Genomic DNA, 12,437 nt, shown 5'->3' with positions numbered 1-12,437 from the left:
CCGGCCAGGGTCCCTCTGCCCCTGACGGGCGGGGGATTTAAAACTTCCATGGAGAAAATGAAGTTAATGTAAGCGGCGGGATCCACTCCGCCAGAACCCACCCGCGGATGGAACCGCCCGAGCAGTGGGGCTGGGGGCCACCTTGGAGGGCTGCAAGAGAGCCCAGAGAAATCCCTGCACCGCGGATCTCTGCCCGCATGACGATGGGCGTTGGAGGAGTGGGGGGTGATCAGTTCCCACGAGGGACGGAGGAAGCAGAGCGCTGCCCAGGGAGCGAGTCTGGCCGGGGGGTTAAGCCGGGGATGGGGTGTGTGTGTGCCACAAAGTAGCCCTCAACCCCTACTAGGCTGACCTACAGCTGATTCCATCGAGTTTGGTCTCGAGCGATTTTGCATTTTCTCCAGTGCTGAAAACCTCTCGGGGAACTTGAGTTACCGGCTCCCCGATCGCGCCGTCGACGACGCCGTCGACGCCGCCGACGTCGACGCCGCCGCCGCCGCCGCCGCCGCCGCCGCCGCCGTCGCCGCCGCCGCCGCCGACGCCGTCGCCGCCGCCGTCGCCGCCGCCGCCGCCGTCGCCGCCGCCGCCGCCGCCGTCGCCGCCGCCGTCGCCGCCGCCGCCGCCGCCGCCGCCGCCGCCGCCGCCTCTGCCTCTGTCTCTGCCGCTGCTAGGAAGGCTGCCTGTGCTGCGGCCGCCTTCCGCCGCCGCCACTGCCTCCTCCACCACTGGGGCCCGACCGGGGGTGTCGCCGCTGGAGGAGGAGGAGGCGGAGCTTCCTGGCGTCGTCTTCCTATTGGCTTCCTGCCTCTCCGCCCGCGGTGCGAGCTCGGACTTTACGGGGCTGGCCGGCCCGGACTGGGTCGGGCGAGTCGATCACCTCCTCCTCCTCCTTCTCCCGCTCCCGCTCCTCTCCAGGGTGACCCTCTTGAATGTCTTTCCCGACAGCCCGCTTCACCCCGCTTGGTTTTGCAACTTGAAAAAGGACGCCTTGCTTGGGGGAGGAAAGGAGGCAAAGGCTCCGGCCGGGCGGCGCAGAAACGCTTCCTGAGCCGTGCCGGAGACCGCCGAGAAGGCTTGAAAGCTCGCCGGAATCCCATCGCTCTCTCCCGGGGAATCACCCCGAATCCGAGGCTGGGAGAGGGAAAACGCGGGAGCGGGGAAGGCGAGGCGGAGGGGAGGAAGGCAGGAAGGAGGGCAGGCGGGGGGGGGGCAGGGCAGGGGAGAGAAGCGGAAAGCAACAGCGTCCTTCTCCACCACCCCATCCCTCCCCCCCCCCAGCCCGGACCCCCTCCTCTCCCGGCCTTTTCCCCGGCGCGCACCTCCCCAAACGTCGGCAGGTCTCCCGTTCGCCCGCCGCCCCGCTTTCCTTCCTGAATTTTGCGCTTCCTTACCCAACTCCAAACTTTCTCTAGCGCCCCTGTGCTTTAGGAGGGGGAACCAAAGGCGGAGCCGTTTCTCTCTCCCCCCCCCCCGCTTTTGCCGCTCCCCCACCCAACCAGTATCCCGCTTCTCCTTCCTCGGCAGCTTTGCAGATGGGCCACACACACACACACATACACACGCGCACACAAAAGCACAGAGTTCCCCTTCCCCCTTGTACAGGAATGAAAGGCCCCTCCCCCGAGGGAAGCCCAGCCTCTTCACGGCACCGATCCGCTGAGGAGGAAAAAAGCTTATTTCTATTGCCACGTCCAAACTAAATTAAACCAACTTGGGAAGCTCGCCCGTGGGCTGCATTTAGAAGGATTTGGGGGCTTTTGTGATTTGCTTCGCCTACAAGTGCCTTAACCACGACTAGCCCATGGCTCCAATTCAACAAAAAACGCTCTCTCGGTGCCTTCCAGATGCGCGAAGGTCACCCTGACTACAACCAGCCTGGGATTTGGAAAGGCTTCGCAGGTTATTGGGACAGACTGGCTCGAATACTTGGGGTAACACTTTTCAGGAGGAGGATCCTTATGTCCACCCCTATAGGGCATCTTCCCCTCACAAATCTTCCCTTCCCTTCCCTTCCCAGCGGGAGCCCCGCAGCAAATGACCAGCGTTTGGACAGCGTGTGAATGGGCGAGCGTCGCCGTCCCCAAACAACGCAATTCCTTGCAGCGATGCGGACAAGATGGAAAGGAAGCCTAGCGGCCGGACCGCGCTCCCGCCCTGCCTCCCCAAGGGCTCGCGCGCCTTACCTAATGGCTTGCGCGCGGCCTCTGGCGAGGTTGCTGCCCCTCAACCCCTACTAGGCTGACCTACAGCTGATTCCGTCGAGTTTGGTCTCGAGCGATTTTTGCATTTTCCGCGGTGCTGAAAACGTCGCGGGGAACTTAAGCGCTTTCTCGTCCCGTTCCCCGGCTTGGCGCTTTCGGGCTTCGTTTACAGAAGTGGCGCTATCGTTCCGCCTGGACACTCTTTTTCGCCACTAGCCGAAAGGGAAGTGAAGCTGTGAATAACTGGCGAAAGGCGAAGACTTCGAGAAAGCCTGGTGTGCCAAGTCCAGCGGTTGTAAAGAGGACAGGGAGGAAGTTGGGGCAGCGAGTCCCTGACTGAGCCATTCTGGCCGCATTCAGAGACGGGGCCGCCGCTGCAGCTGCTCCCTCCCGCTCCGCTTGGACTCTCTTTCCCCGCTAGCAGAAAGGGGAGGGAGTGGCCGGCAGGAACGTGTGAATCACTGGCGCTAGGATTAGACTTAGCGAAAACCTTGTGCGCCAAGCCAGGGTTGACTCGGGGTTGTAAGAAGGACAGGGAGCAAGTTGGTCCCTGACTGAGCCCCTCTGGAATGGGGCTGGGCCTTCCCTTCCCCCCTCCCCATGAGAGACCACCCCTCCTTCTCCGTCTTCCCCAAATACAGAAAAAGTCACCACATTTTCCTGCGCACAACTCCAGCCGCGGCATGGCAGCTGCACCCCCCACCCCCGCTGGGAGAGGGGCATTCAAGAATAAGGGAGAATATTTGTGACTCAGGGAGAAAATGAGGGGGTCCTTGGTGGTCTCGGAGCTTGGTTTTTTTTCCCTGCAGACGCTTCATTCCTTAGACTTGGTAACAGCATCAGTGCTAGTCCACATGAAAACGAGGAAGCTCTGAGAGCAGCAAACAAAGCAGCGGGGGGGGGGCGTTGTGTGATCCTGGGGAGTAAAAGATGCCCCTCCTGCCATTGATGGTTTTCTCCTGGCCAGAAGCCGGCTCCAGGGCCCCACCTTGATCTCTCTTTACACCTTCTTCCCTGCAGCTCTCCCCCCTCCATCGGAGATCAAAACCCCTTGAAAGGCGGAAGGGGAATCTAGACTGGTCTGGAGGGACTTCTGGGAACCTCCAAACAGTCCTGTGGATTTTGGATGAATCTTCCTGTGGGATCAACTGGGTCATTCCTACTCTGTTCCTTGTTGCAGGACCAAGGAGACTGGAGGTGTCCCTGTCCCTGGCTCTCCCACCAGGACCCCCCAGATTCGGAGGTCAGTTGGCAGAGAAGCCAAAATCCTCTTGGGCTGTTTTCTGCTGGCTGCTTCTGTCTTGGCTCTCTCAGGGGTTTAGAGGGGGGGAGCATCTTGATGTTTGTGTGTATGTATTTTCATCTCAAGGGATGCAGTAGCTCAGTGGGTTAGGACGCTGAGCTTGTTGATCAGAAGGTCAGCAGTTTGGCGGGTCGAATCCCGAGTGCCACGTAACAGAGTGAGCGCCTGTTACTCGTCCCAGCTTCTGCCAACCTAGCAGTTCGAAAGCACGTAAAAATGCAACTGGGAAAATAGGGACCACTAAGGTGGGAAGGTAACAGCGTTCCGTGCGCCTTTGGCATCTAGTCATGCCGGCCACATGACCACGGAGACGTCTTCGGACAAGTGCTGGCTCTTTGGCTTTGAAAGGCACCGACCCCTAGAGGTGGAAACAACTAGCACATATGTGTGCGGGGGAAACCTTTACCTTTATTTTCATCTCTGATCAATTCTTCTCTTGCAGATCAAAACGAAGTCCGGAGAGGATTGTATCTGAGGATGCAACTGGGCCTTTCTCTAGTCTCAGGTCAGCCTCTGCCCTCCCTGTATTTGTGGCTTTATTTATTGCTTAAGGCCATGGTGGCAAACCTGTGGCGCGCAGAGCCCTCTCTGTGGGCACGCACGCCCTCACCCCAGTCCTAGGCCTTCAGCTGGGTTTTATAAAATCTTTTCACTAGGCCTCCACCACTGTGTGCAAATTTTTTTTTAAATAAATCAATTTCAACTTCTTGCAGAAAAAAGATCTCCCATAGTTGGAATTGATTGAAGTTTTTAGTCCCACCTAGTCTGCCATTACCACCGCAGCCACACACACCCAACTGGCCAGGACAACCCAATGGGCCACACACCCCCAACGGGCCACTCCTGCCCGGCACCCAATGATACATAAGTGGGTTTGGGATTGCAGTTTGGGCACTTGGTCTAGAGGAAGCTTTTTAGGCCCCCCCAAATTTGGTGGCTGCTCAGAGTCGCCCTCCAGATGAAAGCATCCTGGAGAGACCTTTGCAGTCTCTACTTGAGGAAGAGAGAAGGCCAAAACAGGGTGAGATCTTTTGCAGAGCCGGTAAGGCTCCTTCGGAAGAGACCGTCCCCCTTCCCAAAACAAAGAGTTACAATTCAGAAAGGGAGGAAAAGTAGCAAGGAAGAAATTGTCAGTAAAGTCCTTTATCTACGGACTTAATTTGACCACAACCTGTATATCTGATGGCTAAACAAAAATGCAGAAAAAGTGAACATTTTTTAAAGTGTTCATCTGGTCATCTGGTCATCTCAGGTTTTGACTATTGCAATGGGCTCTGCTTGGGCCTACCCTTGAAGACAATTTGGAAGGTAGAACTGGTGCAGAATGCTGTGGCAGGGCAGTTCATGGGGCCCCCGGGTGGCCCATCTGGCACAGCTGTTTCGTGAAGGGTGATGGTGATCAACTGCCTGAAGGGGCTTCTTTGGTGTTCTTGTAGCTCGTGGTGGATTCCAAACTGCAGCCCATCTTCAGATCCAAGCTGGGAATCATGGGATAGGAGGTGAGTGTGGGGGAGAAGTGGGGAGGATGCTCTGACAGCCACTCCTGCAGAGGCATAGCCTAGAGCAGGGGTCAGCAACCTGAAACAGTGAAAGAGCCACTCGGAACCGGTTCCCTCACAAAAGGAAAAACTGGGAGCCGCAAAAAATGTGGGCGCATGTGTGTACATGCGTGAATGTGCAGAACAGGGTTTGACTGAAGGCGAGATATGCACCTACCCTGCATATTTGAATTGATTGGTTAAACTTTTTTAGTCCCACTTTTTTTTTTTTGGACTGCACATGGCAGAGGACTGGAAGCCGCAGGAGACGGCTGAAAGAGCCGCATGCGGCTCCGGAGCCACGGGTTGCTAAACAAAAATGCAGAAAAAGTGAACATTTTTTAAAACCGTGCCCTGGTCATCTCAGGTTTTGACTATTGCAATGGGCTCTGCTTGGGCCTACCCTTGAAGACAATTTGGAAGGTAGAACTGGTGCAGAATGCTGTGGCAGGGCAGTTCATGGGGCCCCCGGGTGGCCCATCTGGCACAGCTGTTTCGTGGGTGATGGTGATCAACTGCCTGAAGGGGCTTCTTTGGTGTTCTTGTAGCTCGTGGTGGATTCCAAACTGCAGCCCATCTTCAGATCCAAGCTGGGAATCATGGGATAGGAGGTGAGTGTGGGGGAGAAGTGGGGAGGATGCTCTGACAGCCACTCCTGCAGAGGCATTGCCTAGAGCAAGGAACAATTGGGGTTATCTTCATGATGGCTGCTTGCACAGAAGCTCCCCCCCCCGTGATTTTGGGGAGCCACAGGGTCTCATAAATACAAAAAGAGTGCTGGATATTCTACAACTAAGGGAAAGATCCAGAGGATTCAAAGAGAGCTCTGAGGCACAGCTGAGTCCCTGGAGAAAAATTGGTATTCCCACGGAGGAAAGATGATTTTTGCGGTCAGCTTTCCTCAAACTGTCACAACTCTCTGATGTCTGTTTCTTCACAGATCAAGGGGGATCTCTGCTTGCTTGGAACTTCAATTGTCTCTTGCAATGGTAAGCAAATTTGAGTTTGGGAGGTATTTCTGGTTTGGGGTAAGAATCTGACAAGACTCAGCGCGAGTCGTGATGGGGGTCTCCCGATACTCCCATGTAACACCTCTACTCCGCGAGCTGCATTGGCTTCCAGTTGCCCTTTGGGTGAGATTCAAGGTGCTGGTGATGACCAATAAAGCCCGAAATGGCTTGGGTCCGGGATATCTGAGGGAACACCTGCTGCCAGCATCAAGTTCCCTTCGTCCAGTGCGCTCCCACAGGGAGGGTCTCCTCAGGGTGCCGCCGGTTAATGACTGCCGGCGGGTAACACCCAGGGGTAGGGCCTTCTTAGTGGGTGCGCCTGCCCTGTGGAACCAGCTGCCTGCGGAGCTTAGGACTGCCCCCAACCTCCGTTCATTCCGCCGGGACCTGAAGACCTGGCTCTTCGAACGCTCTGGCCCAGGCTGAGAATATTTTTAATTTTAATTTTAACTGGGTTTTAATTTTCTCAGGGTTCTATTTAATCTCTTTTAATTTGTTTTAACGTTTGTATTGACTGTTTTTTAAATGCCCTGTAAACCGCCCTGAGTCCTTCGGGAAAGGGCGGTATATAAATCTAAATAAATAAATAAATAAATAAATCTCACTCCTTTCAGTGGATCTACTCAATGTGGGATCCTTTGAAAATGTAAACCTCCATCTTGAATTGCACATATCTGAAATGAAGAAAGGAGGGATGAGTTTATTAATGGCAGCCCAGTTTGCTCATTGTAGGGTTGGAAGAGGATCTGCCCCAAATTCTGTTTTCTTGCCTTGGGAATCTCCCCACTGGGACCCCCACTTCATCATCCTCTCCCAAATCTCAGTTTTCATTTCCGGAGGAGTCAATGCTGCAGTGTAATACATAGAAAAAATCAAGGATAAAAAAGGATATATTCCAAGGACCGATATTCCCTACAATCAATTTATCATAATGAATTTCAAGGGTATTCCCATATCCAGAGATGGAGCCTTTTAAAATCCAATCCAGTTCTTGATTCCTCCAAATGTCTCATATTCATTGTTACAGGACAAGGTGAATCCAGTGACACAGCATATCTTATTATGCTCTGAGGCTATTCAGCAATTGGTGGTAAGTTCCAGGAAGTAGCCCATTTCAGCCTTGATATATGTCTGTGTGCAGAGAAAGGGCAGAATTATCTCTCATTGTCCATCCATCCATCCATCCATCCATCCATCCATCCATCCATCCATCCATCCCATCCTTCTGGGTAGTTCTAGGGACAGCAAGAGGTCCCTGGGGTCAGCATTTTGGGCCCCAGCCTAGAGTTGTCCTTCACAATGAAAACATGCAGAAGCCAACTGATTTTTTTAATTCCGGGGATTGCTTGTATCCAGGAAAATATATGAACAATATTTGCCGTTCAATCAATCCTGGATATTCTCCTTTTGGAGTTCAAAATGTTCCTCATGCTGCTTTCTCGTTTTCTTGCATCCAAAGGAGAATTCCAGGAGGCCTCCAGTTATCTTCTGACTTTCAAGGAAGATTCCCCAACTTTGTTGGTAAGTCCTTTTGAACCACAAAGATTGACCCTCGGTTGATTCTCTTCCGCAGAGATTCCAGGATTCAGGGAGAATGAGATCAAGGTTGGCAATATAAGTCCTAATAATAAATAAATAAATAGCCAATTGTCTAGTTGAACAAATAGCTATGAGGACCTAGTGTTGAGCAAAGGCAAAGCAACTTTTGTAGCTTTCACAGGGAATTCATCTTAGGCCTAGGTCTATACCGCATTCAGAACTTAACATATATGCCAAAGAGGACAGAGGATGCCTGGGGATTACAAAAGGAACTCAACTCCCTTTTTAAAAAAAGATATGTTTTATTATTTTTTTAACATAATCACCTTAATATTCCGTAAACGGTGTGTTGTCTGGGTTTACATTTAAGAAACATTCACTAACAGTTGATTTCTATAATCTATAATCCACACAATAACTGTACTCAATTTCCTCTTTTTCCGATAATTCTCTCTTTTACCAACCTTAAGTTAATGCAATTCTTGTTGTTTTAATGAGTGATGATGGGAACTCAGCTCCATTCTAATGAAGGTTTTTCCAAATTGAATTCTAGGGAATCACACACTTCTGCATGGCCGGATCCAGCTGGTATCGAACTAGGTTTTTTTTCTGCTCCTCTATCAGCAGGGAGTCAACAAAAAGAAGACTATGTTAATACTTTCCTCTTTGAAACATTTGGCCATTCAATGCTAGTTTGGCGGGGGGAAAAAAGAGACCTATAACAGTTGCAGCATCCTCACGGTCCTGGGATCAAAATTCAGACGCTTGGCAACTGACTAGTATTTATGACAGTTGCTGTGTCCCGGGGTCATGTGATCTCCTTTTGTAACCTTTCGACAAGCAAAGTAAAGGGGGAAGCCAGATTCACTTCACAATTGTGTTTTTAACTTAACAACTGCAGTGATTCACTTAACAACGGTGGCAAGAAAGGTCGTAAAAAGAAGCAACAACCATAACGTAGGAACAAAAGGATTATCTGTAATCAGGATGTTTACCTGCCTTTTTACTGTGAAAGGTTTATAACCCCCTATTCTGGATCAAGCTGATGTATTGTGATTAATCCCTTATCAAGACCTCTGCGCTTGGTCTATATAAACAGATGCTATTACAGTTAACAGCCCTTTTCCAGATAGCAGAACTCGTGGAAACACCTTTTATCATCTAGAAATACCTTTATTTGCATGTAGAGTAGATTACAGCAGATGGGTTGTGTTAAGATGATATTTGGACAGTATTCCCAAGGTCAGAAGATGGTAATTACTCACAGCATCTGCACGTGTGTCTGCTGGTTATGGAGCACATGTGTGTCTCCTGGTTACAGATGAAGAGAGTCTCCAGGGAGGAGGAAGTCCATCCCAAAAAAGGGGAGGAGAGAGGAAATACATCATAGGGTAGGAGGGTCTGGCTGCCCACATTGTAATTTTCCCAAAAACAGCCACATGGTGGCAGCACGCCCCCCCCCAAAAAAAATTAGCAACGCAGCAGCATTCTTTGGGGCTACTTGAATTTGCACTGTTAGAATTCAGAGTATTGTTAAATTGAAGTCCCGTCGGTTTTTATTCTGCTTTTAGAAATACTTTGCACTTGAAAAATGGCATTATTTTTATGAATGAATTTAAATGACCTCAGGGATTCCATACATAGAAAATATTACTTTAATAATGAATATTTTTCTACTGAGATTTGCTTTTACTTGAAATGTGAATGTACTACAATTAAAGTATCTTGATATAAAGACATAAAGAAAAATAGGGACCTATTCCTAGTTATACACTGTTATACATTGTTCCTTATATGGTTACATCCGGCACATTCTTATCAGACAACAGTTTACAGAAGAAAATTACATGAAGTACATGTTATTTCACAGACAGGATATAGTTATCCCAATCATCTGCCTTAAGGACAAGACTATGTTTGCTTAAACAAGGACTTTAGTACATTCCTCTTTAAGACAGTCACCGGGTATAGTGCAGCGCTAACAGGATTATTTATTTATTTTTATTTTATTTAATCCCATTTATATCCCGCCCTTTCGGGGTGGGGTATCATCAGTACGCTGATGATACCCAACTTTTTCTTTCCACCCCGAACCATCTAACGATGGGGGGTGAGGTGTTAGCCCCCCCGTTGATAGGGCTCGCAACTTGGGCGTCCTCCTGGATTCACGACTCAATTTTGAAGACCACATAGGAGCCGTGACCAGGGGGGCTTTTGCACAGGTTCGCCTGGTGCGCCAGTTGCATCCCTATCTGGACCGAGACGCCCTACGCACAGTTACTCATGCGCTCGTGACCTCCCGTTTGGACTACTGTAACGCTCTCTACCTGGGGCTGCCCTTGAAGACCACTCGGAGGCTTCAACTGGTGCAGAATGCAGCCGCGCAAGTTGTAATGGGGGTCTCCCGATACTCCCATGTAACACCTCTACTCCGCGAGCTGCATTGGCTTCCGGTTGCCCTCCGGGTGAAATTCAAGGTGCTGGTTTTCACCTATAAAGCCCTACATGGCCTGGGTCCGGGGTATTTGAGGGAACACCTGCTGCCGGCATCAAATGCCCTTCGCCCAGTGCGCTCCCACAGGGAGGGTCTGCTCAGGGTCCCACCGGTAAGAGATTGCCGGCGGGTGATACCCAGGGATAGGGCCTTCTCAGTGGGGGCGCCTGCCCTCTGGAACCATCTGCCAGTGGAGCTGAGGACTGCCCCCAACCTCCGGTCATTCCGCCGGGGCCTGAAGACCTGGCTCTTCGAGCTCTCTGGCCCAGGCTGAGGAGTAATTTATTTTAATCGGGGTTTTAATTGCACAGGGCTAGTTTAATCTTTTTAAAATTGGTTTTAACTTTTGTATTGCTGGTTTTTTAACTCCCTGTAAACCGCCCAGAGTCCTCAGGGAAAGGGCGGTATATAAATGTAATAAAATAAATTTATATCCCGCCCTTCTCCGAAGACTCAGGGCGGCTTACAGTTTAAGCACAAATCAAATGTGCTTAGCAATAGCCTTCATTCTATGTATATGCCTGCTTATTATGGGCTTTCGCCCCCCCCCCCAGCGGCATTATTACAAAGTCAGCTTATTGCCCCCAACAATCTGGGTCCTTATGGCTATTTTGGTCAGCGTCTGTCCTTAGGACAAGGATACATTTGTTTCACAATTACTTTAGTACACGTCCTCTTTAAAATGATCACAGAACCTGAATGTACCAAATGGAAGGTGGACAAGTACGTGTGCCTGTCTGTTTGTGTGTGTGTGTGTGTTTGTGTTTGGTGGGTACAGAAGCCATCTTGGATTCAGGCACAGTGTGCTTTATATCTCTGGTTCGGGAATCCTGATTGGAAGAGGCATTTGTCAGCCCTTCAAAGTAGTCCAGACAACAAACTTGAGAATTACTACTAGCTCTATCTCTTAAAGGACGGTTAGAATGCAGAATCTTGCAAGTATTTCTCCCCTCCTGCCACTTTATTCAGACTGGCTGCTGCGAGGCCTTTAGAGAGGAATCGAAACTGTTCGGCCTTTCATAGCAAGGCTAACCACGCCTTCCAGAGCTCCTCATGCTCCTACCCTCCTCGAGGGACCAGATCGCCTCGCTCCCTCCGGCCTTTTCCTCCTCTCGCCCTCGCTGCCTCCAGCGATGCGGGCAATTTATTTTTATTTTTATTTTTGAATTGAAGAGGAGGCAGTCTCTTATCTTGACAGGGCAGATAAGGGTGAGTTGAGTCCCTAGAGCAGGGGTCTTCAAACTTGGCCCTTTGATGACTTGTGGACTTCAACTCCCAGAATTCCTCAGCCAGGCACGCTGGCTGAGGAATTCTGGTAGTTGAAGTCCACAAGTCATCAAAGGGCCAAGTTTGAAGACCCCTGCCCTAGAGGTATCCCTTCTCCACTGCCTGGCAGGGCTGCTCCAAGTGCAGAAGGCGAAACCTATAGTACCTGTTCCCCCGCTTCCCCGCCTATGTCGGCGTTTTCCTCCCCTCCCACGGATCCACCCCCCCCCCCGCACGGATCACCTCCCTTTCACCGGCTTCTCCCCCTCCCCCGCCGTTTTAATCCAAGGGAGCAGATGGCTCCAGGAACCATTGATTTATCAATATAGCCTGTCTTCTGAGGCCAAATAAAGGAAAGGCAATGTTTTCTCAGAAAGGTTTCAAGGTCTTAGATAAGAAATGTCTCATCTTTGTCTCTATATCTTATATTGTAATCCACAGGGTAGCCAAATGGCCAGCTTTTATAATCCAATAAACTCCTGCGGTTATGTTTCCAAAACACCATAGTTATAACCCAAGGGAGCAGATGGCTGCAAGTTTTCCTCTCCACGTCGGCGTTTTCCTGGGTCCCAGGGGGACCCCCGGCGGGATAGAATTGAAACATCAAAGATGAAAGCGGTAGAAAAGTGGACGGCAGCCCTGAAAGAAGGATCCGCTTAGGGGCCGCTCCGAGGAGCTCCAAGAGCCCCCTCGCCCTGCCCTCCTGCTCCCCGTCTGAGCGCGGCAGACAGCAGCCGCCCCTCGCCCAGGGACTCACCGCGCTGCATCACGGCTGCCTCGCCCGAGTGAAAGCCTGGAAGAAGAACCGGCGAACCGCCTCGCAGCTGCCGGCTGCAACGATTCCAGGCTGGCCGGTGCCAAAGAGCTCGAAATTGCTCTGAGCTTCGGAAAGTTGTAGGCGTTTTCAGGCGTCGGCTCACAAGACGCGGTGGGGCTCCTGCGCCATTGGCCGGAACCGGCGAACTGCTCGGCAGCTCCACAGTGCAAAAATAAATCCCTGCCGCTCTTCGCGTTGCTTGTCCGACTGGCTGTCACGGGACCGTTTGAAAGGAATCGAAACTGTTCTGCCTTTTATACCAAGGCTAA

At 51.3% G+C, this 12,437-nt stretch overlaps 1 long non-coding RNA gene across 1 annotated transcript; it reads right to left on the bottom strand.

Moving 5' to 3' along the window:
- Positions 1-7,368: 7,368 nt before the first annotated feature.
- On the bottom strand, positions 7,369-8,901 carry LOC308661885. The gene is made up of 3 exons (XR_014025039.1): positions 8,763-8,901; positions 8,056-8,208; positions 7,369-7,673 (listed from the first exon to the last, which is right to left on the bottom strand). It is a non-coding gene; the product is annotated as an uncharacterized lncRNA (long non-coding RNA).
- Between the last annotated feature and the right edge of the window lie 3,536 nt (positions 8,902-12,437).

The sequence above is a fragment of the Vipera berus genome (assembly GCF_964194415.1).
Source record: "Vipera berus genome assembly, chromosome: 2".
Taxonomy (NCBI): Eukaryota; Metazoa; Chordata; class Lepidosauria; order Squamata; family Viperidae; genus Vipera; species Vipera berus.
The sequence above is the reverse complement of the archived record's forward strand: the minus strand, read 5'-3'. Positions and strand labels throughout refer to the sequence as shown.